The following is a 23,415-nucleotide window of genomic DNA, read 5'->3' on the forward strand; positions in this document are numbered from 1 at the left end:
AATTTATGGATAATTAATGTACAATATTGAATTGTAACTAATAATGATTTTATTATTAATTTAAAATGCAGTATTTTTCAGAGTAGGTCAATGGAGTCTATTTTCTACTTTCCCATTATTGCTTTTTTTTTTTTTAGCAGAAAATAGCTTTTATTTTCTTTTCTTAAAAGAAAATAAAAATTTCTAAAAATTAAAAATGATACAGAATTTCAAAGCAAGATGATAGGAAATTAACAATGGTTGTTATATGCATATTGTTATCTTGAAAGTAGTTGTTCAGATTATCAGATATAGGCATGCAAGACCGATCAAAAAAATTAAGTGTTAACTGTTCCTTTCAAAAAACCAATAGAAATTAGTACAGTTCTCTTAGTTATCTTGTGTGTGTGTATATATATATATTTCCCCCTTTCTTCTTTCTTTCTTCCTTTCCCTTATCCCAGCTGTTCTTAAGATTGGTTCTGTTATATTGCTTTCTTATAACTTCATATAAAATTATTTCATTTGAAAATTAATAGGAAAAATATGGACTATGTTTAAAGAAGGGGAAAAAAACCCACAAAATGAGCCTAAGAAAGTCCTACATAGATTCTAAAACGCTTGAAGCTATGGACCTCAATTTTCCTTATAAATGCTTTTAAATATGAAATCATTATATTTTGCATCTGCAGTAAAGCTGTATGTTATAGACTTTCAAAATATAAAGAATTACTGCTATCCTTTGTTAAATATAATGAGAACTAAGATTGCTATCAAAATCTAGACTTGAATTTCTAATATTTCAGTGTCTAATCCATCACCATTTCAACTGATACTGTAGCAAGACAGCACTGAACATATGTTTGATTTTTACCATGGATACCATAACATTTTCGTGTGCCTTGGAATGCAAATAATGATATACTTCATTCTGCAAACATTATTGTGTGCTTGCTAGGTTAGGCACAGTAGTACAAGCCTGAGAATGCTCTGCTGGAAAAGAAGTTGTATTGTCAATTAATTCAAAGTCTGTCTATGAGACAGATGTCAACAAATGGTTATATGTAGTGCGATCACTGGCATCAGAAGCATGTGCAGAGTGCTTCTGTGAGTACAGGGGAAGCTGTCTTCAGTATCCCTGCAGCTGGCATCAGTATGGCACAGCATTTTGGAACCCCTCTTATTGGAGGCGAGGTTTTGTTTGCATGCTGACTTTTTGTAGTAGTAATTGTTTGCTTTCCATTTTGAAAAATGTAGTAGTGGATCTTCAGACAACATACAGAAATATGAAGTGTATGTTTGTCTCATCTTTACATATTAGTATGTACTTATGATGAGAGAGAACAAATTTTCCACGTAGGATGCTAAATTTTTCAAGATTCATTAGTGGAATTGCTCAGATACACTGCTTTTGACAAATGTACACAGCTGGGAAAGCCTTTAATATATCGATCATTTTAGTGTTTGTTGCTAGTACATAATGGATAAAAGGAAAGGCTCCACTTGTGTTCTTCTGTGCTAAAAAAAAAATCTTGCAAACCGTGCAAGGCACACAAAAGAAAAAGTAATTAGATAATGTAAATGCTGAGAAAGAGTGCTTGTGAACCCAGCTACAGTGAGGAAGGGGTTGTAATGAAGTTAACAAGTACTGATAAGAAAATATTTTAAAATAGGAAAGAGCTCTGTTGCTCACAGCAGAGTATCAGCTTAAGTCATCTCACTGTTCAGTTACTGCTTTCACATTTGCAAGGGAGGAAAGAAGTACTGTTACTCTGAATTCCGTATTTATCATTAATTTTCAACATTGATCAAACTGAAACCACCATGTTTTTCTTCTTAAACTCCCAAATGTATATAGTTTCCCTCTGAAAACCCTTCACTTCAGAGTGATCAGAACTTTGTGTGAACTCCATTATGCATTTTGCTCTCTGATATCTTGGCAATACAATTTAGCCGGTTCCCACTGGGATTCTCTCCTGGCAATAATTTTTCATTTTTCTCTGCTCCTTTTTAGGAAAATCCTCTCAGCATTGTTCTATGTGTTATTTTATAGGAAGGAAGTATATAAAATACTCTTGAACTCATTTTACTTGTGAGTTTGAATAGCATTCAGATTAGAATGATTTCCCCAGAATTTTGTAGGCTTGCCCAATCCAGCTGTATATTTTATATGCTAATGTAAATTCTATTTTTGTTCCCCTTGGGGGTTTAAGTGATTATAATTGTTGCTCTTCAAAAGCCAAACAGATGATGATTGCTGCTTCAGGAGTATACCAAAAGAAACTGGCTTTCATTAAACCTGCTCATCCACTTCACAATTATCTCCATTTTATCTAGCTAAGAAGCAGGAAAAAATGGCAATGTACAGTTCATTGAAGCCAGTTCAGTTATTTAAACATCGCTTTATGGAACTAGCAGGAGGTGTTAAAGTAGGGGGAATGTTTTCATTCTAACACTGATATGTAGCCAGTGGTCCAACTGAAGAGTTAGTTGAGCATCAAATGCCAGAGGCCACAGGGAACCGAGAGAGCTATTTCATGCAATTCTGAGAGGAAGTCCTCTAGTGGACACAATAAATAGTACTGCAGTGACAACTGTTCTATTTGCTTGTTCTTCTTCCCATAAGTTCAAAATGGAGTTATCTATCTATTGTCCACTAAGAAAGACTCAGAAATATAATCTAAATGAAAAGGAAATTTCCTATAGGATATGTAGAAAGGGATATTGATAAATTCTAAATGGATGCCAAATCCTGATACTGACATCAGGAGTGCTTCAAGGGATCCCTATGATTCTAGGAGCCTTGTAACCTGACTATGATGGATCAGAAAGCAGATTCTCAAGGTGGTTGGTTTTCAAGAGGGAGAAAATCTCCCTCGTTGAGTGACACAGTCACCACTAAATTATCTATTCCCCAGTCCCAGGATGGGGTGCCCTGGAATATGTTTCTGACCACATACATTGCTGGCTGTCCTGGGGGCACGGAGTCCTTGAACTCTCATCCAGGGGAACAGAAAAGTGTCAGTCAATGCCTGTTCAAGCTTCCAGCTGTGAAAAAGTAATTCTCTGCTAGTTAAATAAAAATCTGAAGGGGCTTTCTCTTCCCTAAAATTTCAAAGAACCATGTCTCAGAAACCAACTATCTAAAGCTAGGATTAGATAAAATATATTCATAAACAAACAACAGGAAAAAAAGGTTTTGTTTTTACTGTAGATCTTTATTTTCGTGTTCCATGATAGTCTAGCGAGTTTCAGGCAATTTCACTTGGGTTTTAACATAGAGTTATTCTCCTACAACCAGATTTTACAACTTTTGGAGAATCATATTGAAAAAGGCTTATGCAACTAAAAAGTTATATACACTAAAACAGGCAAAAAAAACACCCTTTCAATTCTTATGCTACCACAATAAAAATATTTCTACTGTTCATAGGTATACTTTTAGTTTAGCTTCACGATGGCTCCATGAAGAAAAGCAAATGCTATCACTCATTTTGTGTACAGAAACATATGGATTCAGAAACAGTTAGAAACCAGAATCTGGGCCTATCAGTCACTTTCATCAACATTTTGACCTACTAACAGCTTGCTAATACACGATGTTAAATTATATCTAGACTGTAGTCATTGCTAAACCCTGAAGGTAAAATGTCTCCAGGGAGTAATTACTTTTCCCCTGAGGTAACCTCTACAGTTTGCATTCTTTTAGGTAATGTATGTATTTGCATTCTTCAATTTGGAAGGAGGGTGTGACCTAGTCTCAAGAAACTCTAAATTAAAATCTGGTTGGATGGCAGCATTGGATTCCTATGTACAGATGTGCCAGGGGCTACGTCACTCTGATTTCCTAACAAGTCCTATAAAAGTTGGAAGTCTGAGGATATACCAGCTGTATACCTGGTGAAAATTATTTGACTGGTTTTCTAACCTCCCAATCACCTTCTCCTCTGATACCTGTAGGAGCTTACTGTCCTTTAGTCCTCGGAACCTGCTCCACCCACCTACTGACATTGCCCAAACCTAAGATCTACTAGAAGACAACCCTTTCCCTTCCAAAGTGACAGATAGGTTGTTAACCTAAAAATTAATTTCTACTTAATGAAAAAATCAAGGAGAGTCCTGAATTAAAAAGTGCCTAGGAAAATACTCTTGTGTTAAACGATCATGGCAAGTAACTTGTGGGGTGGTCATTTCAAGCCAACATAAATTTTTCTGGCAGTTGCTTCCCTTAACTGGGGTGGTACCCCTGATCCTATCGTTGAGAAGACTGCTTACTTATCTTGAAGTAGGACAGTTTGAAATTAACTTAAGAAAATAACTCAGAAAAAAACTGCTTTGGCAGTATTGGTTTATCTGCCCGTGTTATTAAATAGAAGGAAAAGCTACCAATACAGCAAACACTAAAATCTATCTTTGCCAGTAGAATGACAGTAATTTCCCAGGGTTATCTCATATGTTTGTTCTTTCATTTTACTAACAGGAAGTGGTGGGAGATCATGCTTATTCAGTGACCTCACAGACATGGCTGTGAATAAAATCTTAAGATATTCCAGTTAAAATTCAATCTCACGCAAAGTACAAATTTGGCAATTGTTCAAATTTTCTTGCTCAACAGACGACAGAGCCAAAAGAGTTCAAGCCAATTTAACTCCACATTAACTGAGCAACTGAAACATCTGTACTATTTTTGAAAAATCTGTACTTTTTTGCTCTGAAACAATGTTTCCTCAGAGTTACCTACGGAGCTTTTTATAAAAAACATGTGCTTAAAACTCTCCTCAGAATTAATGAGTGGACTCTCCCAGTGGAGAGACCCGGCACCTGTACTTAAAAAAAAAAAGCTTTTACAGATAGATAAAGTCAATAATATACAGCCAATGCATGAGAACCACTGGGTTTTCCTTTCCCCAGTTTTGTCATTTATTGAAAATTCACTGTGGCTGGCATTCTCCTAAGCACTTAACAAACATATATATTTCCTTAATGCTCATAGCATCCCTAAAAGATAGTTATTAATTTTAATACCCATTTACTAGTGAGAAAGTTGAGGCTTAGAAAGGCTGGACAAATACCTGAAGTCATTTACCAAGGACATGGGAGAGGCACAACCAGAATTCAGGTCTGTTTCAATAATTTTAACTGCAACAACCCTGAACTTAAAAAGCCTTTTTAATATACAAATTGAAAATGTGTGGCTATATTTTATAGCTGTAATTTCCCACCTAGAAGCTTCAATTTTGCTGCTTTGATTACCCTAAGAATATCCAGAGCGTACAGGGATTGTTTCATTTTATAACCTTAAAAGAAAGCCATTGTATTTATGTGAAAGGAGACATGGTCTAATAGGTAAAAGATACTTTAAAATTATAACCAAAATGTTTTGCTTTCTTTGTGTAAAGGTCATTTTCTGCCTCGGTTCTTAATTCACAAACTCAAGGAGCCCCTTCAGTTTCATTACAAAATTGTTCATATTTGAAACAATGTGGAAAGTGCATTAATTTTCCTTTCAGGTCAGTTTCCTTTAAAAATATTAACAATTATCTTAAATCACTGCTGATAAATGCAGTTTCAGAGTGGACTATGCAATTTTAGGATTTGTTCTTTCTGATTTAGGGCTGACACCGATATTTAGAATGGTGATGACTCACGTCTAGGACCGGAATTTGTTTTTCATGGGTTTATAAAATTTTTCCCCTTGAATTGCACCAAAAATGGTTTTTTAATTGGCTTTAACTCATGCCCAATAAATTGGAAGGAAATTGATTGCTGCAGTCATATTTGGTTTAAAATTATTCAAGACTGCACCATGAGTCAAATGAGCATGTGAGTGAAGGCAGCAACACTTTATGTTCTCTGTTTATGATAAATAAGGTCTTTCCAAAATGGTCATAAGTTACATCTAAAAAATAATATATGTATGCTCTTCATAAAGCTTGAAAATAGTAACAGCATGTTAAAAATACCATATTTTGTTTCTCTTATTTGCTATTGTTTCTTAGTACCTTCTTTTCCAATTTTACAATACCACAAATTTAACTATATTATTTCTTTAAGATAAATAATTCCTGCATACAGCTCTTGATAAACCCCTGGCCATGAGATATACAATATTTCTAAAAAGATGAAATAAGTGAGAATGTACCATCCTATGGAGCTGAATGAGCCAGTTTCCCATTCTCTGAAGAATGACTATCAAGGCAAAAGTTAAACAACATAAAAATTGAATTAAATCAGGTGACTGTTTAAAGAAATGATATAGCAATTCACTAAATGGTACCTGTCAGGAAGCCAGCTTTTGTTCAATCTCATTACAGTTATTTACTGTATTATGGTTTCATTTCTATATGCTATGGAAATATAAGCAAGTCACTGTAAGGACTACGCTTGTAGGGAAGGAAGTTTCATTTTATAAGATTCTTAATCAACTGTGGAAAACAATATAATACAGGAAAAGAAATGATTAATTAAATGGAAAAAGAACATCCCTTAGTCATAATATAGAGAGGCAGTAAATGAAAAAAAATGGCTCGTGTTCTCATATACAGTAAATGTTAGGCAATTCTAATTGGACAAGATAAGTATATCTGATGTTGTAGTCTAGGAAACAGGGAGAACGAGGCTGGAGATGTAGCTCAGTGGCACAAAAACCTGCCTGGCAAGCACAAGGTTCTGAGTTCGATTTCCCATACCAAAAAAAAAAAAAAAAAAGAGAGAGAGAGAAAGAAACAGGGAGAACAGTTTCTGAGATTCTATATCAAAATGCTCTAACATGGTTATTTTTCATATGTATCAAATCTCAAGATTCATTTTTGAAAGTAAATATTGCTTTGTTTATAAACTGTGAAGCTGCAGGTTGGTTGTTGTGGCCTCTCTCTGAATCTAAGTAATCTGTTAGGAGGCCACTGGTCCTTAGCGCCCAGTGTCTAGAAATTGCTCCCACCTGGTAGGTGTAAGGGCCCGAAGCTTGAACAGTGGATGTTCTTCCTATCAAAACACAAAACAGTTTTTCAGATTTATATGTAAAAAAAAAAAATGCATGCTAAGAAGTCCTATAGACACTTTTATGCAGAAAATGTGAAGAAAAAAATATAAATCTAACACCTGTTACCTCAACAGGTACTGTTTAATGTTGTAGTGAACATCCTTTTTATGAGGCTTAATACATTCAATAATATTTCATGAAAATGTTAAATATCATTATATAATAAATATGCACGATCTTTTTAATGGCATTTTAACTATTTACTCTATGGTGATGGAGCAGACCTCTTAAAATACATAAAAACTAATTAAATTGTGTCAAACCCCAAAACAATACTACTTAAATGTTAGAACATCCTGGGACATCTTATATTTCTAAAAATCCTACTGTGTTTGATCTGAATCATATTAAAGAAGCAGCTATCAATTTTTTATCTATCCCACTTATCAGTGATAGCACAGCAAGACATAAGAGTATGGATTATTTCTGATAAAAAGTTTTATCTGTTCACATTAATAGCAATAGCTATTTTCCTTATGGTTTTTCTGTCTTTCAAGTGTCATGACATCTGTAATTTCTGCTGTTTATCTTTAAAGTTACTGAATTTTACATGTAAAAAATGCCTTAGAGGTATCTAACAAATAGTGCTTAAGGATTTGGTCCTTAGAAACAAATTACTTGGAGTCAAATCCCAATCTGTCAATCTCTAGCTATGTGATTGTGAGCAGATTACTTAACTGCATATGTAAAATGATAGGTATTGCTAAGATTACCTGATATAATGCATTCAGCACTAGAATATTACCTAGCACAGAGAACAGTGCCCATTACCGTTATTATTATGAACTCAATGTTCTCCTGGGAATTACGAGATCTAGTCAATGGCTTGCAGAAAGGAACCAGCCAGTTAGGAGAAATAACACTAGGACTCACTGTTGTCTAAGCCCAGGAATCTGCTTACTGCCACAATTTCTCCTTTCACAGCAGTGTTTTTTAAAGTTTTCCTTGGGCACAAAGGTAGAGGCATCAAGAGCGAAGGCTAGCACAAGCTTGACAGGCTCTATTCCTATTCTCTTCTTCTTGGGCTTGTCGGTGCAAGGGTACTGTTTGTTCAGAACACTCTATCACTTTCACAACTTTTGTCATTATCAATGTCTTGAATCTCTCTCCATATTTCAGTCTTTCTCTGATCTCTTATTCTCGGCCTCGCCACCTCATTCTAAAAGTTCTCCCATTTTAAAGTCTAAAACTCTCCCACAATCTGCAGCCTGCAGGCTGTTTACTTTCTTTTTAAATTTTATAATAAATATTAAGAAATTAAAGTTTTGTATATATTATATATAGTTATAGAATATATGATTATATATTAACTGTATTATATATTTGACTCAAGACAACCCCTATTCCTACACTTCTGAGTATCTTCCTGCCTGGCACTTCCAGAAGTGATAGCCCTCAGTGGGTATAACATATCTGGTGGTTTGATATCTGTGCTTCTCTCTGCTGCTTTATAAAACTAACATGATATAACAACAATATTCCCCCAATCTCCTCCATTATAGTTCGCCTGTTCTCTTCTACCAAAGTCTTGCAATTTTTAGCTCTAAACTGCCCTTCATTTGTTCTGAACAATTCCCTCCTCTCCCATCGAATAGATTTATATAAATATCCTTTAAATTGAGGACTGAATACTGTAATATATATTAATAATTTCCTCCTTAATAGAGACTTTATATAGAAGCTCAAATTTTCATGTATCCTTTGAAATAAGTAATACGGAGACCCACCTCTTTTAGTGTTCATTTTATATCTAGGATATATTAGTATTGTAGAAAATATCAATGCTCTATGAGTTAAATAATGAGCACTGACATAAAAGAAAGACTTTTCTTTTTATTGTCTGCACAAGGAATCTAGAAATATCACAAGAGAAAGAAAGAAATTTCACAGTAAATTGTGTCAAAATAATTCAAGGAAATGTCTATTTGTTACTCAAACAGCTTAAACAGTCTGTAATACCATTCATTTACGTTACAACTTCCAACTCATGTTTACAAAAACTGACACTTCAAACACCCATATTCTCTAATTTCTTATGCCAGAATGACAGTGACCAAAGGAATACAATATTATTTCTATTACAGCAGTATCCTCAGCCTCAAAATGTGCATACATATGCTTGATAAGAGAAATAGATTTTCCATTTAGTCATATCAATATGAAAAGTTAAGAGGGATTGGAGTGAAATGGCAATAAACTAGAGCCCTGGATACTCTGCGGGTGTACATGTGTGTTTCCTCATGGTGCTTGTGACACGTTCTCATAGAAGTCTGGCATCACGTTACTGGGCTTGACCTTGAGCAGGTCAATCTGATCAAATTATAAATAAGTTTAGGATATAGACAGATGCCGATTGAAGCTTAAAAGCATTGTCTCTTTTCCATTGTAACCTATCATACTTCAAAAGTTTGATTCAGTTTTTAATCAGGCTACAAAATTTTGTTTTCTTTCAATTTATTTATTCACTGAAAATTCACATCAGTAGCTGTATCTATATTAGTTCATAGCAAAGAAGATTCAGGAGGAAACTGAAAAACTATAAGCCATAAGCAAATTTTAGTATGCTTCTTATATGCTATGTTTTACAGTATGAAGTGGACATTAGTATTCCATTTTGTTTTATTCTAAACAAACAAAACTATTATGAAAGCCCTTTGTGTAGTCTGTTTTTATATTCCTTTGGGTATTTATTTTGATAGATTTTTCAAGCATAGGCAACCTAAGAAATAGAAAAGTAGAGCAGAAAGTCCTGTTAGCCTATGAAAATGGAATAAATATAAAAGCCTATAGAAATATATGTGGAAAGGGGAATAAGCTGAGGGAGAGGTAAGTGACAAAAACATTGGAACTGGTTTCTTTCAGTAAAATAAAGTACAAATAACTTATAAAGTCTTGATTTAGAATTAACACAGAATGGTAAATAAGAATAGACAAAGTATGCATAGATATAATTGAATAATTATCTTAACATAAAATAAAAACATATAATTGGATTAGACTTGATGATATATATTTGATTCAACTTGCTTTCACCAAATAATTAACTGAATTATAAGCTATACTTAATGCCAAACACTAAAATTTGAGCCTACCTAAAGTAACAATAGCCATAATTAATGCCAAAGAGAGTAACATTGCAGGAAGGCTGACATTCAGGAAACCTGCTAGCTATTTCTATTAACCTTAGAAACGTTACCTAAATTCTAAATGCCTCCGCTATGCCCCTGAAAATGAGAAATAATTTATGTCCTTCCTTACCTCCTGGGGTTACAATGATAAATATGTAAAAGTACATTGAGCTTTTTGTGATAAAAGGCACTATAAAAATCTAAGGTGTTTTTATTATATCAGTCAAATGGGATCTCAGACTCAGTTCCTTTTTGAAGACCCACAACTTTTTATGGGTGAATCATGAAATTGTATTGGGAAATATATTGAAGTCACATAACAGGGCAGGCAGACAGAAGATTTTATGCCTTCTGGGGCCTTTTAAACTGGGTTACAATTAGGAATATGAAAAGATATTTATCATAGAATATATCCACTAGGACATTAATGAGAGCAAATGAAAATATTTAAGGGACAGTATGCAAACGCAGAAATTTGAGTTCTGACTTCATCAAATTAAATGTGCTAAGTTACCATTTTTGTTCCCATAACTGTAGTCATCATGAATTGACCACTTCATCTGTGCTAGGAAGTTTGATTATTTTATACTCATGATTACATTTAACTTCCTAGTGGTTCTAAATTGATAATCATTATTATCATTTTATGGACCAGGAAACTGAGGATTAAAAAAAAGTAATGTATCTAAGGCATCATGATGGTGAAGGGAAGGGAGGCTCAAATGCACATGTGTCTGAAGTCAAGTCCCAACCTCTGAACAGTTTGCAAAGCTCCTAGAATGATGACTTCACCATTTCTATTTAAAGGCGTAATTATTTGACAAGGTATAGTGTGAAATTCTTTTAGAGAGATAGTGCAGAAAAATTTAGGATAAGTATAATAATCACAAAACTCAGACACTTTGTGATGATCAAATGTTTTATATAATATTTACTGTTATTTAAGTCTTCTAAATTTTCCTTTTACTAAGACTTCCTAAAAAGTAATCTGATATCCATTAAGCATTTATTGCCCCTAACCTAATTCTGTTACTTTGGCGTAAGGTAGGCACTCAAAAGACGTTTGAATCAAAGTGAAATGACCATTTTGCTAGTGATCAGGAATAAATATTACAGATACAAACTGATGATAAATGTTGTATCTGAACAGATGCAATTAATTGTGTCTGATATTTGTGGCAAGTAAATTATGATCAGTGCTAAACAAAATGTCACAACTTTTGAATATTTTAAAAGCTTCCAATGGCTTTCCCTTTATACGTCACAGAAGGGCTCTTTGCCTTACGTGTATACTATCCCATTTCCTACAAAATGAATTAATAGAAAACTCTTTTTAAAACATTTTATATTTTTGGATACTTTACTATTTTTCATCATTTATAATGAATTACTGTGCCTTTAGAGACCATATATAACATTTATTTGGGACAAAAGTTAGGTGCATTTTTTATTTTTCCAAATGTTAGGTATTTTATTAACTTTTTCCACATGTTCAAAATATGAGAGGATATTTTTATATAACTAAGTATAAAGGGTACATTTTTCTCTTTCTTTTTAATGTTTCTATTAATACATGTCTGCAGTGCCTGATGTTTACATTCATCTTAGGGAATAGGTACATGTTTTAATTGTTTTTATTCCTCTTCTCTTCCCCTCCCTTATCTCTCTCTCAGGAGTGGTTTTCATATTAGTTTTATGCTAAAACATTTTCCTGTTCAATAATTTAAATAGCAAAGTTCTCTTTTAGTTTTGAAATACTGTAACAATTTAAATTTATGAAGTATTTTTTCTCATCTCAAAGAGCGCATTTTTTAGTTTTTATGAGAATTCACATCTTTAAGAACAAAAGAATAGTTTAAGAACAAAGAATAGTTTAAGCTATTTATTTTCACTTTGATTAAGAAAAACAAAAAACCAGAGCTTTAGGGATCATTAAAGTTGATAAATCAAACTTGTTTGAGTCCTTGCAACAAGCAGAAAAATATCTTGTTTCAGTTTATCTGCACATCAAAGATAATGTAATGGTGCCTAAATGGCTGGAATTTATTAAAAGAATATTTTTTAAAATGCTTTTCTAGTGATCATTATTTAAACCAATATAGCATTATGGAAAGTGATAGTATGGATAGGAAAAGTTAGCTTACATAACTATGAATTAAAGGATACACATAGAAACTTATTGATACATACACTTGAATTTAAAAGAGAAAGAAAACCCCTGTCCTTTATGTTATATACTATAAAACATTTTTACGTGTGCTTCAGCAGAAATGTGAGATTCCACGACTTACAGCATGCTTCCTTGCTTACCACTCTCTGAATAACAGGATAACCTCAAAGTTTAGAAGTTATTTTTAATGTATCAGAATAGTTTAATAATTACTGAAACAGAATTGAATTTTTTCTCAAAACTTTTCTCAACAAATGTGTTTAATTGTTCCTTACACCAACATTATTCTTTCAGCAGTTCCCCCAACAAATATATGTTTAATTTTTCTCACTCCAAAGTGAGTTAAGCAGCTTTTATATCGTCAGTTATATGTATTCTGACATTGATACAAGTTTGGGGGTTAAATGAAGTACAAATTGATTTTCTAAAGGTGTATTAACTATGTATTGCCAGCCAAAGGTGTCTTTTTATAAATGTTCCTAAGGCAAAAGAAAAATGCCACTATGCAAAATTAAATGCATCCTCTCATACTTATGTCGTAAATGAACACCAATGTTCTTGCAATCAATTAATTCACTTAAGATACAAAACAAGTATAGTATTATGTCTTTTGGGAATCAAGACAGCAAGACCAGTGGCTGGTCATTATACATATTAAACTTGGGGAGTGAAATTCAAAAGATGTAATATTTCAGACTTCCTATTTATTAAAGCAGACAGAGGAATGTAGACATAAAGTGTCTTGGAAACTAGGTGATATCAAAATACATACCTGCAATTTTTTGCTTCCTAGATTACCCTATTGTACTCTCCTGGGTAAAGAAGGCAAGGAATTGAAATAACTTTTTTCCAGGATGTAGATAAGCAGATTCTTTTCTATAGGTGATCACTTCTTAGGCAATTCTAAAAATTATTCTGAATCTCTCCTGAGGCCCTATCACTTCAACAAAAAAGCAGGTTAACTTCAGTTTTTGTTAACTCCTGTATCCTGCTGATCTGCTTTTCTTACAAGGACAGGAAAACGTGAGTCCATTTGGGATCCATCTTCTCTGCCCCTGATCTTGTAAAGAAAGAATTCTGTTTTATGCCAGATTGGTTTAAATTGTTCCTTAATCTCTGTCACACCTAACTTCCCTCAAGTTTATGCTGTTGAAATTGCTCACAGTAGCTATGGCCAGGAATCGTGCCCAGACGCGGTGCCCCTTACCCACGCCTCACACTTTCCCCTCTCCGAGTAATTTCTAACCAGTGGGCTTGTGTTTCTCGCTGCCTCCTATCCCCATATAAACACCGACAACAAACAACAACAACAAAAACCAATATCCCATGGCAGGCGCCCCCTCTCTGCCTGCCGAAGGCATTTTAATGACAGTTTACTTTAGCGGTCTATCAGCAGGCTGCTGCCTCTGCCACCTGAATTTCAATTTCTTAATTTACAGCCCAGATAAAACAGAATGGAGCAGGATCTGGGCTGCTCTCTACATTGGGTTGGCCTTATCAAGCGTGAAGTTTGGCGCATTGCAAACCTATTCAAGTGATTATCTGTTGAGGACCTCTCGAGCCATCTCCATCTCTGCAGCGGGCTGATAAGACAGCTGTTTCTCTAGCCGCTGTGTCTCCCTGGGCCTCAGTCTTCCTCTGATACAAACTCCTCCTTTGTCACCGCGCCCTGGTGCCGTCACTTGCTCTGTGGGGCAAGGGTTTGATCTGAACACACGTGGGGGGAAAGAGTGAGTGTACGTGAGAGCGCAGAGGAGGGAGGACAGAGGAGAGGGCCGGGAGACCAAGGGGGTGGGGACAGAGAGTTAGAGACCAGGGCGTGGGGGGCAGGGCGGCGTGCCCAGCGCAGTTGATAGCTCTGATTGACTGGTTGCTCAGCCCGGCTTTATTATTTCAAATTAGACGTGCATCGCACACAAGTGGAAACATAAATCTTCAATGTAAGAAAGAACCTCCGAGCATCGGAAGCGGAAAAACCGTTTCTTCGTAGGTCTCCGTAAAGGGGCCAGCGAAAAGACTGATTGCTACCAGCTGAGACAGATGGTTTCCTTTAACTTTGGAAACTGCTATTTTTAATTACTTGTATTAATTTTGCATGAGATGTATCGGCTGCAAGAGGAAGCTTAGAGAAGACTGTTAGCATCCCTGAGAAAAACGAACACAAGGCTCCGATTTGCCCTCTCTCACCTCCAGTTTTTCTTAGCTCACCCTCGCCTGCTTGTCTGGAAGCACCTTTGGAGGCTAGCAGAGACTTGAATTTATCCTCTCAAAAGTTGCTGAGTAAAAGAGAAAAATCTGTGGACATTTGTGGGAATGTTTAGGTAAATGATTGTCAATCTGAGGCTACAAATATTTTTTTGAGACATCTTGAGGCACGTGCAACAGATTTTGGTCTGAATATGAACAGGAAATCATCTACAGAAGAATGAGCCTCATACAAATTTTGCCTAGAATTTTAAAAAAAGGAGAAAGAGAGAGAGAGAGAGAGAGAGAGAGAGAGAGAGAGAGAGAGAGAGAGTAGAGAGTGTGTGTGTGTGCGTGAGGGGGATGGGGAAAAGTAGCCTGGTCTCCTAAAATTTATTGCGACACGTTACATTTACTTAGGTTTTTAAACAATGAAATAATTCACATGTCTTCCAGACTCAACACGCACCTAAAAATCTAAGAGGAATTCTCACTGAGCATACCTTTTAATTTTGTCTCCCCTGGAACAGAGTTTAAAGACACAATGTAAAGAGAAAGTAAAGGATGTTTGTGATCCTGCTCATTGCGGCCCCTGGCATTGTCCTTACTGGAAATGTTTGCAATATAAAGAGTCTTTGCAAAATAGTCATGGAAGTTACTCACCTTCGGATAAAAGACTTTGTCCCTTTGCCAGGAGAGAAAGGCGCCCAGAGAAGAATTAGAGGGAGGGGAGCGCGGCTGAGCGGCTAGGTGTCTTTGCGGCCACTCAAGGATGAAACACTCTGGAGTAGGTTTACCAGAGTTTTCTGAGATTTCCAGAATATGCAATTATTTTTCGTGGACACCTTGATGAAAAGAGTGCTCATCTAGGCAAGAAAAGTGTGTGCGAAAGAGGACAGCAGAAGGTGCTCTGTGAATTCGGGGCTCTAGCTCTCCTGGTGTTTGCCACAATGGGTGAGCCCTAACAAAAGAGAATCTAATTCAAAATAAACGTCTTTCTACGGAGTAGGACAGTCTCTTCCTCAAAATCCGTGGAATGAAACGTTCCCAAGAAGTGCAGTTCCCGTGTCTCTCGGGGAGGGACAAAAAACACTGCACTAGGCTTTACAAACCTTTTATTCTGAGTCTGTTAGTCTCTGTCCATGGTGCTAAATATTGCCTCATTTCCGTGCCCTGTTGCTACAGTCTAAACATACATCGATGTTAAATCTGTCCAGAATTTTATTTTTTTGTTAAGCTATGGAAGAAAAATCGACACTACTTTTAGAAGAATAAACAAAACAGTAACCATCAGGTTATAGAATATCTATATTTCTTATACCGTCATTATTACATTTCCAACATTGTCAACACCGCCCCATTAAAACAGAACAATATTTTAATTAACCTGAGAAGGTACACTGGTTGAGATTTTCACCAGAAGTCAAACATTAACTGATTTACAGTGCATTTACTGAACTGTTTGTTTACTTTTTAAAAAGTTACAAGTAGTTTATAGAGCCCATTTATAAAATACTAAAAGCACTCTCCTCTCCCACCCTGAGAATGACTGGTGTAAGGAAGGGGTTATTTATCCTAACCAACACTTTCCACAATAATTTTAATTATTCCAGTGAGTAGCTGTTCTTTTTTTTTTTTCTTAAATAAAGAAACTTTCTTAAAATAATCAACTAAATTCATTATATTTTCAACGTTGAAACCCATTCTTTTTGCAACTTTATTCACATCAGGCCACCAGACTTTTTCTCCAAGCTTTCAGCAGCTCTCTCAATCTCTTTCCTTTCTGGTGCAACTGAAAATAATGCTGAGGACTGTGAGAACATGTCAGAGCTAATATGAGTTAATTAGGACTCAAAAATCTTTTACACGCTTTTCTAAAGCAAGGTCAGATGCTGTGGCTCCTTCTTTTACCTAACTATGAATAAAGGAAGGGTGGTTACAGTTTTGCTTTATATCGAGTAATATCTTTGTACATAGTCTTTATTAATTGCAAGAATTATGGACTGTGACACATGAACTTCAATGTGAAATCTGCATCCAGATACTATTTGTGTTAAAGTGATGTTAGCTAGTTTTTATTTTTAAAAGTTGGAGAAGTACATACATGTTGCTTATGGTACATCGAACCACTTAAAAGTTTCAAATTTTAAAAACATTGTTTCATTTAGAAACTAAAGTAGTATTTTAGGATATTTTTAATTTCTTAAAGAATATAAATCCATTTTACCTACAAAGGAAAAACAATATCAAAGATGACAGTATCTTGAAAAGTATTTGCTGCTCTGCCCAAACTGAAGAGGATATGCTGTATACGAAATGTATAGAATTTATTATTTTGTTTTTGAAAGAACAAGTTTATTGTTTTCCATGTAATATCTTGATGCAACAAACATGTTATAATTTTCATTACTTCATACAAACTCCAACTTTCTACAATTCATATCCTTTTGAAAATATACCATTGTAATCTACACATCTTTATTGTGGATACATATTATATGCATCAGAAAGTAAAACAAAGTGTATGTTTCATCCAGCTGAGAGGCATTTATACAATAGTAAAGATTTTCTTCAAAGTGGTGAGAAAATTACATGAAAACACAACTAATGCAGTATCAAGTTTATAGATAAGGAAAAAAGACAATTCACTTTACATAGGTCTGATTAAAGCAGAAGTTATGGTACTTTAACCCAAGTTGTATTTATTTAAGAGTTTGCTTTTTGTTCTGAGCTGAGGGTTGAGCATAGGACCTTGAAGAAGGGTTACAACAAACCCAGTCTTCTGTTGTCCACACGGCTGTTGTACATAGAATGCAGTCTTTTTTTCTTCCAGCCTCTTAACCCATTTCTTCATTTTTTTTTTTTTCTTTTGGCCCTGAATTTCACCTAAGTCTAGAGAATAGATTTAAGATGAAATTGAGACCCTGGGGGCTGTTGTTATATAAAAAGTGGGGTGGGGCTTAAGGAATGGTAATTGTAGATGGTAATTATAAGGTGATGTATAGGGCCTTCTTTCCCAACCCTTAGTTATTGTCATGCAAAGTAATAGAACTAAGACATTGTTATACAGGCTATAGGAGAGGTAAACAGGTTCTCTGTTCTTTGCCATCATTCAAGTATCAACATTCAAAGAAAATAATTAACTTGACTCTTCACTTCCAAGGCATTTTACTCTTGAACCATCTTTTTCCTTCCCCTGTCTAAAACACCTCCACCTTCCTGCAATTTTTACTTCTTACCTGAGCCTTCTCTCTCAAACATTCTCAAAGGCAGCGACTAGTAATAAATAAACAGGTAAAGGATTTTTTTCCCCAGAAAAGCATGTGGCTCTAGAGAAGCCACATTACACTACAAGAAATGTTAACTACTGTCTAGGAAGTTTGCACTACCTTTCAAGATGGGAAAAAGAAATTCTGGCTGGAGAAGGAAATACGTCAAGTGAATACTGTCTCTACTTATACATCAAGAAAATTCCAAGGGCCTCACTTGCACTTAGAAGAAAAAATAAATATGAGCAAAACTGTATGACAGCCTCTTGAATGTTAATAAACTATAGGGTTGTATTTAAGTAATCTTCACCTATAAAGCAGAAATACTGACAACACTTGGTCTTTTGGTTAAATTTTTTATATTCTAAGAAAAAGCCCTCGTAAATATTCACCTATCTTTACCGTCAGCAATACATATGTGGTCCAAGAACTGTACTTCCAGCAAATGCAAGAGTGGCTGTTCTAATTTTATATAAGTTGCTCTTTTTTTGAGAGTCATCATCACACACTTCCAAGGGAAGAGCCTTAGTTTTCTGGACAGGATGTTTCTCCTATCCTTTTCTATTCTGACATGAAGTGCAGCTTTATTTGAAAACATTTCTGACTTCATTCTTAGTCTAAAAAGATGTTCAATAAAAAACAAACAAACAAACAAAAAACAAAGCAAAAACAAGAGATCTGTAATATGCATACTTTAAAACAGAGACAAACAATTGCCTAATATTTAATACAGACTACTGGAACAGAACTCGAAAAAGGCATGCGGGCAAGTCATGGATGTACATTTATCCTTTTCACTCAGATCAAAGAGAGAGGAGCTCTTAGTGATTTATACATACCGGACAGAGTTTAATGTTATAGAGAAATATGCCAGAGAAGCAGCAGTGATGGCAATGGAAAGGAATCTTTCGGAAGCAGAAAGATTTGAGAGGCTAGGAGATCGTGTCATATCGCAAACTCTGATAGTACAGTTCCAACCCTCCCACGTTGCTCTCTCCCCATCTCTTTTTGCTTCTTGCATTTCCCTTCGCCGCCTGTGTTAAGTGTGTATCTCCCCGCACAACTTACCTTGAAAAGGGACTCCATTGAGCTCGCGAGAGTGACACAAGCTCCTAGCCAATCATATCACGCAGTCTCGCCTAGGCGGTCTCAATGGAAGCATCTAGACCAATCAGCAACCTGGAGCAATGAGCAAGTTGCGTTGTGGCACGACTCGGCGTATACTTCCGCGCGTGCTGGCGGGGATAGGAGCCTGGCAGAGCAGCTGCACACACGGCAGTGCGGAGGCAGAGAAGGGGTTGGTGATACGGTGCTATAAATCTGTGGTCCAGTCCACCTCCCTTTCAAGACGTCCTCCCCCCCTATTTCTGTTCTCACTTAGAGATGCAGCAGCTTACTCCTGTAGCGACCTACTAAAAAGCAACAAGGAGAAAGACGTCGTCTTTTTGAAAAAACGTTCTTTCGTCTCTTTCTTTGTTCCTTGGTTTGTTTTTCTTGCCCCTTTTTGTTTAGTTGAACGGCAATAGGAGGGCAGTCTCTCCGTCTTTTTAAACTCTCTTTTTTTAAGTTTCCCCTCCCCTTTCATAATTTTTTTTTCACCATTTCTTTTAGCGTTGGACTTTGGGGTCGAAAGCGTTTCTTTTTATTTGCTTCTTTTAAGCCGAGCACAGTTTAGGTTTCGTGCTGTCTTAAGAGAACTATCCAGCAGCTTCTTGCTCATCCTTATTGGGAGAACTGCACCGTTACTTTAAAAACACACATACACAAAAAACCTTAAGGGAGAAAGGTAAGTTTCGGTTTGGTTTCTTTAATCATTAGTTGCAGCGATGTGCTGGCAAACCCAGAAAACCTGTAAGTGAGCGGAATACAGAATATGAAGTTAATTGCACATGTTTGCCTCATTTCAAACCTACTGCTCTGTTTTTTGCTTTTTTTTTTTTTAATTCTAGAGAGCTAGACTAAGACAGTGGACGCATGCTTAACGTACTGAATATTGAAAATGTCAATGGTAGAAACTTAAGTGGTAAATGTGGCCAGGGTAGAGCAAGGATACAATGGGTGGCTAGATGTTGAGTGAGCTTCGGGATTGAGGCTGGAAGTTCATTTCGTGGGAAGAGAGGGATAACTTGGGTGGTGGGGGATGCATGCCTCTACTTTCGCAAAGGAACAGGAGGACTGGAGAGGCTTTAGTATCATTAAGGGGAATCAGAAGCCTGGACTTGCAGATTAGACCTACAAAACCCCCGGCTTAATTGCATTAACCAGATAGCATGTGCTGGGGAGATGGGATTGCCAGATGGAATTTAGATGCTGCACCAAGGAGCGAGTTGTAGTTGACTGAAAAAAGTACACGCCGCCTGCGGGCTGGGGCTGGGCTGGGGCTGGGGCGGTTAGAAGCTGTCAGAACTCATCCTTGCTCGGTATGCGGGCTCTAATTCACGACGCCAATGGCCGCAATTCAGATTTAAAAGAAGATAGCCAATTTGGGGCCGAATCCTTAAGCCTGTGCCGGAGATGAGATTCCCTTTGTTCAGAAAGCGTAAATAAGCTCGTTGGAGCTGTGTCTGCGAAGCGGCGGCTGCCTGGGAGCCTCGCAGGGCTGGGCGCTGGGGCGCGGATTCCAAGCCCTGTCCTTGGTCCTACGCGGCTGAGTTCGCCTTCGGGAAGAGGGGAACCCCTTCGCTGCTGCGGGGCTGCTCCGCCACCCCGGGAGCCGCGCCGGCCACGCCGCCTCGCCCGCCCCCCTTCCGGCTCCCCTTCCTCGAAGAGCTATTGTTAAACCGACGCTGGGAGCAAGATGGTCGGGGACGAGAAGCTGGGCAGACAGGCACACGCTTCATTTTAACTTTTGTGATTTCTCAGGGTTTAGGAGACGCCAGCGGGCTTTCTACCGCAAAAGAGCGGACCCAGGGTAGACTTGGGAAAGGGGCCGGGTGTGCGAGCGGGGAGGGCGGGAGTGGCGATGGTGGCACGAGGCTGGCTTTGCCTACGAGAAGTTTCAATTATTGGCACGAAGGGGTGTGGGCGAGTGTGTGCGCGAGAGCGCCCGTGTGGCGCTTGCGAGGCAGAGGATGGCGAGACGCTGCACAGCCGGCCGCGGTGGTTCATTTCTCGCTGCTCACCACCCCACCCATCCAATGGGTTCGAGACCAGCGCACTGCCAGCCTGCCGCGGACTCTGTCAAGGGCGATGGGGACCAGGGATGGCAAGGCGGCAGTGCCCACCATGGGCGCTCCGCGGCGGACAGGACCTCGCGTGGCCATTGTTGCTTAATTTATGCCCAGCACGTTGCTAGGTACCCACCTATTTCACGTCTGTAAAGAATTAATCGGAGGGCTATACAACTGTGGCAAATTAGGGGGATAAGTTCCCCATTTTCCATTTTCAAGCACCGTTTAGCAAAACTGGTATGGAGACGGGTATTTTCTCTTGTAATTACCACCTGCAGGTCTGGTTGCATTGTGGCAAGGGTGAGAGGACATAGCCAACCATTTAGTATTTAACACTGCTGGACGGGAGGGCTGCCTCGGTACTTCGTCCCCGAGAAGCCCAGATTGATTCCCTCCCCTCCCCCACGCGTGTCCAAACATTCCCGTTGGTTAAGATTCTAAACCCTCAGCCCTTCTGCACACTCCTAAACCTATCCTCAGGGTGGTGTGCGTGGGAGATAAATGTATTTTATTTCCTAGGCCTACACCACTAACTGCAACCTATACGAAGTAGGCTTGAAATAGATTTAAGGAAGTATAAAACACGCAATAGCAATTGGAAGAAATTATTTTCCTAATTGAAAGCCAGTTTTGCAAGGTAAGGAAAAGGATGCTTGTGTTTTGGGGAACAGACGGATAAGAAATCTATTTGGGCCTATCAGTCTTCCTTGTAAAATGGCTTCTTAAATTAAATGGGACACTGAAAAGATCTGTCAGAATTTGAGCAAGTGCTCAGAAAAATTTTGTTTCAAATTCGCCTTTTAGGACATTAAATGAAAAAACTACTGTGCTTAGTTGTTCCTGTCATTGTGTGCGCCTATCACAGCAGCGGGTTTTTAGGGCTTTCCCGGCCCCCTTGCAAACAAGTGCACAGGCACTGGATTCATAAAGCTAACCGGTCTGGAGTTCTTCGCGAAATGCAAGACCTAGAGAGAAGCGGTTCAGTTGACGTGGGGAACTCTCCCTCCCCTAACTTCAGGAAGTAGAGTGTAGCGCATTCTAAGAGTTTTAGGTTTGGAGTGGCAAATCAGGTAGGCCTATTTTCGCCTAAGGTTTGGAAACTGGCATTCCTTGCAGTCTCACCTGCCTGGGATGGGACTATTATAATTAACTCTTTAGAGGGAGGTCAAAAAGGCGCAGGCGCTTTGAGCGGTTTTCTCAGGAACCCCTACAATGTCAATTAAGGTCATTTAATTGTAAATCTGATTTGGGATGGCACACAAATGCTGATGTAGAACCAGCTAGCGACTTCTGGGGTTCACAGAGTGGGTCCCCAAAATGGAGGGGTGGCCAGTCTTCATTTCGACTATGGTTGAGCCCTCTACTTTATAATGCCTATGACTTCGCTCAAGAGGGTAAATTTGCCTCCCCCACTTCCGCCCTAGGTTAGAGGAGTCCTCCTCCCTTCTCCCCCCCACGCCCCGCCCGTCGCATGGGGGCGGGGAGCGCTGGGCGCCCTTAGCAGACCTTGCTGCATCAAACCCGCAGCATGCCCTTGAAGCTGTAACCTCGGTCACATTCTTGCGGCGACTCAGTCGCCCACTGCTCAGTTCCTTTCTTTTACCTCCTGCAATTTCAGGTAGGTATGACAGGTGCTATTTTAAATGTTTTTTAGGGGGGAAGGTTAAAACGGAAGCCTTTGCAATAAAAAAAAAAAAAAAACAACGACAGGTGCTCTCGCAATTAAGTGGCTAAACAGGTGTAAAAACGTGCTCTCTCCGCGTGGCTCAGGCTTCGGTTTTGACTCTCAGTTACGGGTCTGGGTCGAGGACAGGGCACAGGTTTTTCTAAAGAAAAGGGATTGAGCTGGGCAGGAGGGCGGGCCGAGGCTGGGCAGCCGTGGGACGTCCCCTCGGTGGAGAGCTGGTCTTTCGGGGCTTGCGTGGGGGCACTGGGAGAAAGGATGTGGCTAGCGGCAGGCGCTTGCACCGTGCAGCACAGGACTTACTACTTTGCGTTCGGAGCAGAGCGTGGCGCCGGGCACAGGTACTCCGGGCTCACTTGAGCGTTGGGTTCTATCTAGAGAGGCTGGAAGGGGCGGCGGGGGAACCAAGCCTTTAGTTTTCGGTCTAGGGACAGGACCTGTTTCAGTTGTGAAGTCGGGGGAAAGAGCTTTCTAAGTCTACTTGCCAGAGATATGTGTATATGTGTGTGCATGTACCATGATACACACATGTATGTCCGAGTAGCCCCTGTGCTGTGCGAGCTGCTGACTCCCGGTGAGGGCGGGCTGGAAGCCTCGGGGTTTGCAAACTTGCACCTGGCAGCCCCGCCGCCGCGGGCGCGTGCCGCTCTCCCTACGGTCCGGGAAGCCTGGTCCAGGAGTCCGGGGGGAATCGGGAGCCCAAGGGACGAAGCCCGGCGTCCGCAGCCGGCGTCTCCCGCAGGTCACGGACGACCGGCAGCGGCCCGGGGGCCGGCTGGGCAGGGCACG

At 38.4% G+C, this 23,415-nt stretch overlaps 1 protein-coding gene across 7 annotated transcripts in view; it reads left to right on the forward strand.

The window, feature by feature from the left end:
- Elavl2 (ELAV like neuron-specific RNA binding protein 2) overlaps positions 1 to 23,415 on the forward strand; it is a 160,619-nt gene that overhangs the window by 5,324 nt on the left and 131,880 nt on the right. For 2 of the 7 annotated variants that reach the window (XM_005401161.2, XM_013522924.1), the window contains exon 1: positions 19,030 to 19,558. The exons of 2 other annotated variants lie outside the window; for them this stretch is intronic. The gene's annotated coding sequence lies outside the window, so the exon portion shown is untranslated. Of the gene's footprint in view, positions 1 to 19,029; positions 19,559 to 22,476; positions 22,561 to 22,899; positions 22,968 to 23,415 lie in introns of those variants that run through there. 3 more of the 7 variants (XM_005401163.2, XM_005401160.2, XM_013522925.1) reach the window with 3 other exon arrangements.

Source organism: Chinchilla lanigera, unplaced genomic scaffold (assembly GCF_000276665.1).
Source record: "Chinchilla lanigera isolate Chin_1 unplaced genomic scaffold, ChiLan1.0 scaffold00071, whole genome shotgun sequence".
Taxonomy (NCBI): Eukaryota; Metazoa; Chordata; class Mammalia; order Rodentia; family Chinchillidae; genus Chinchilla; species Chinchilla lanigera.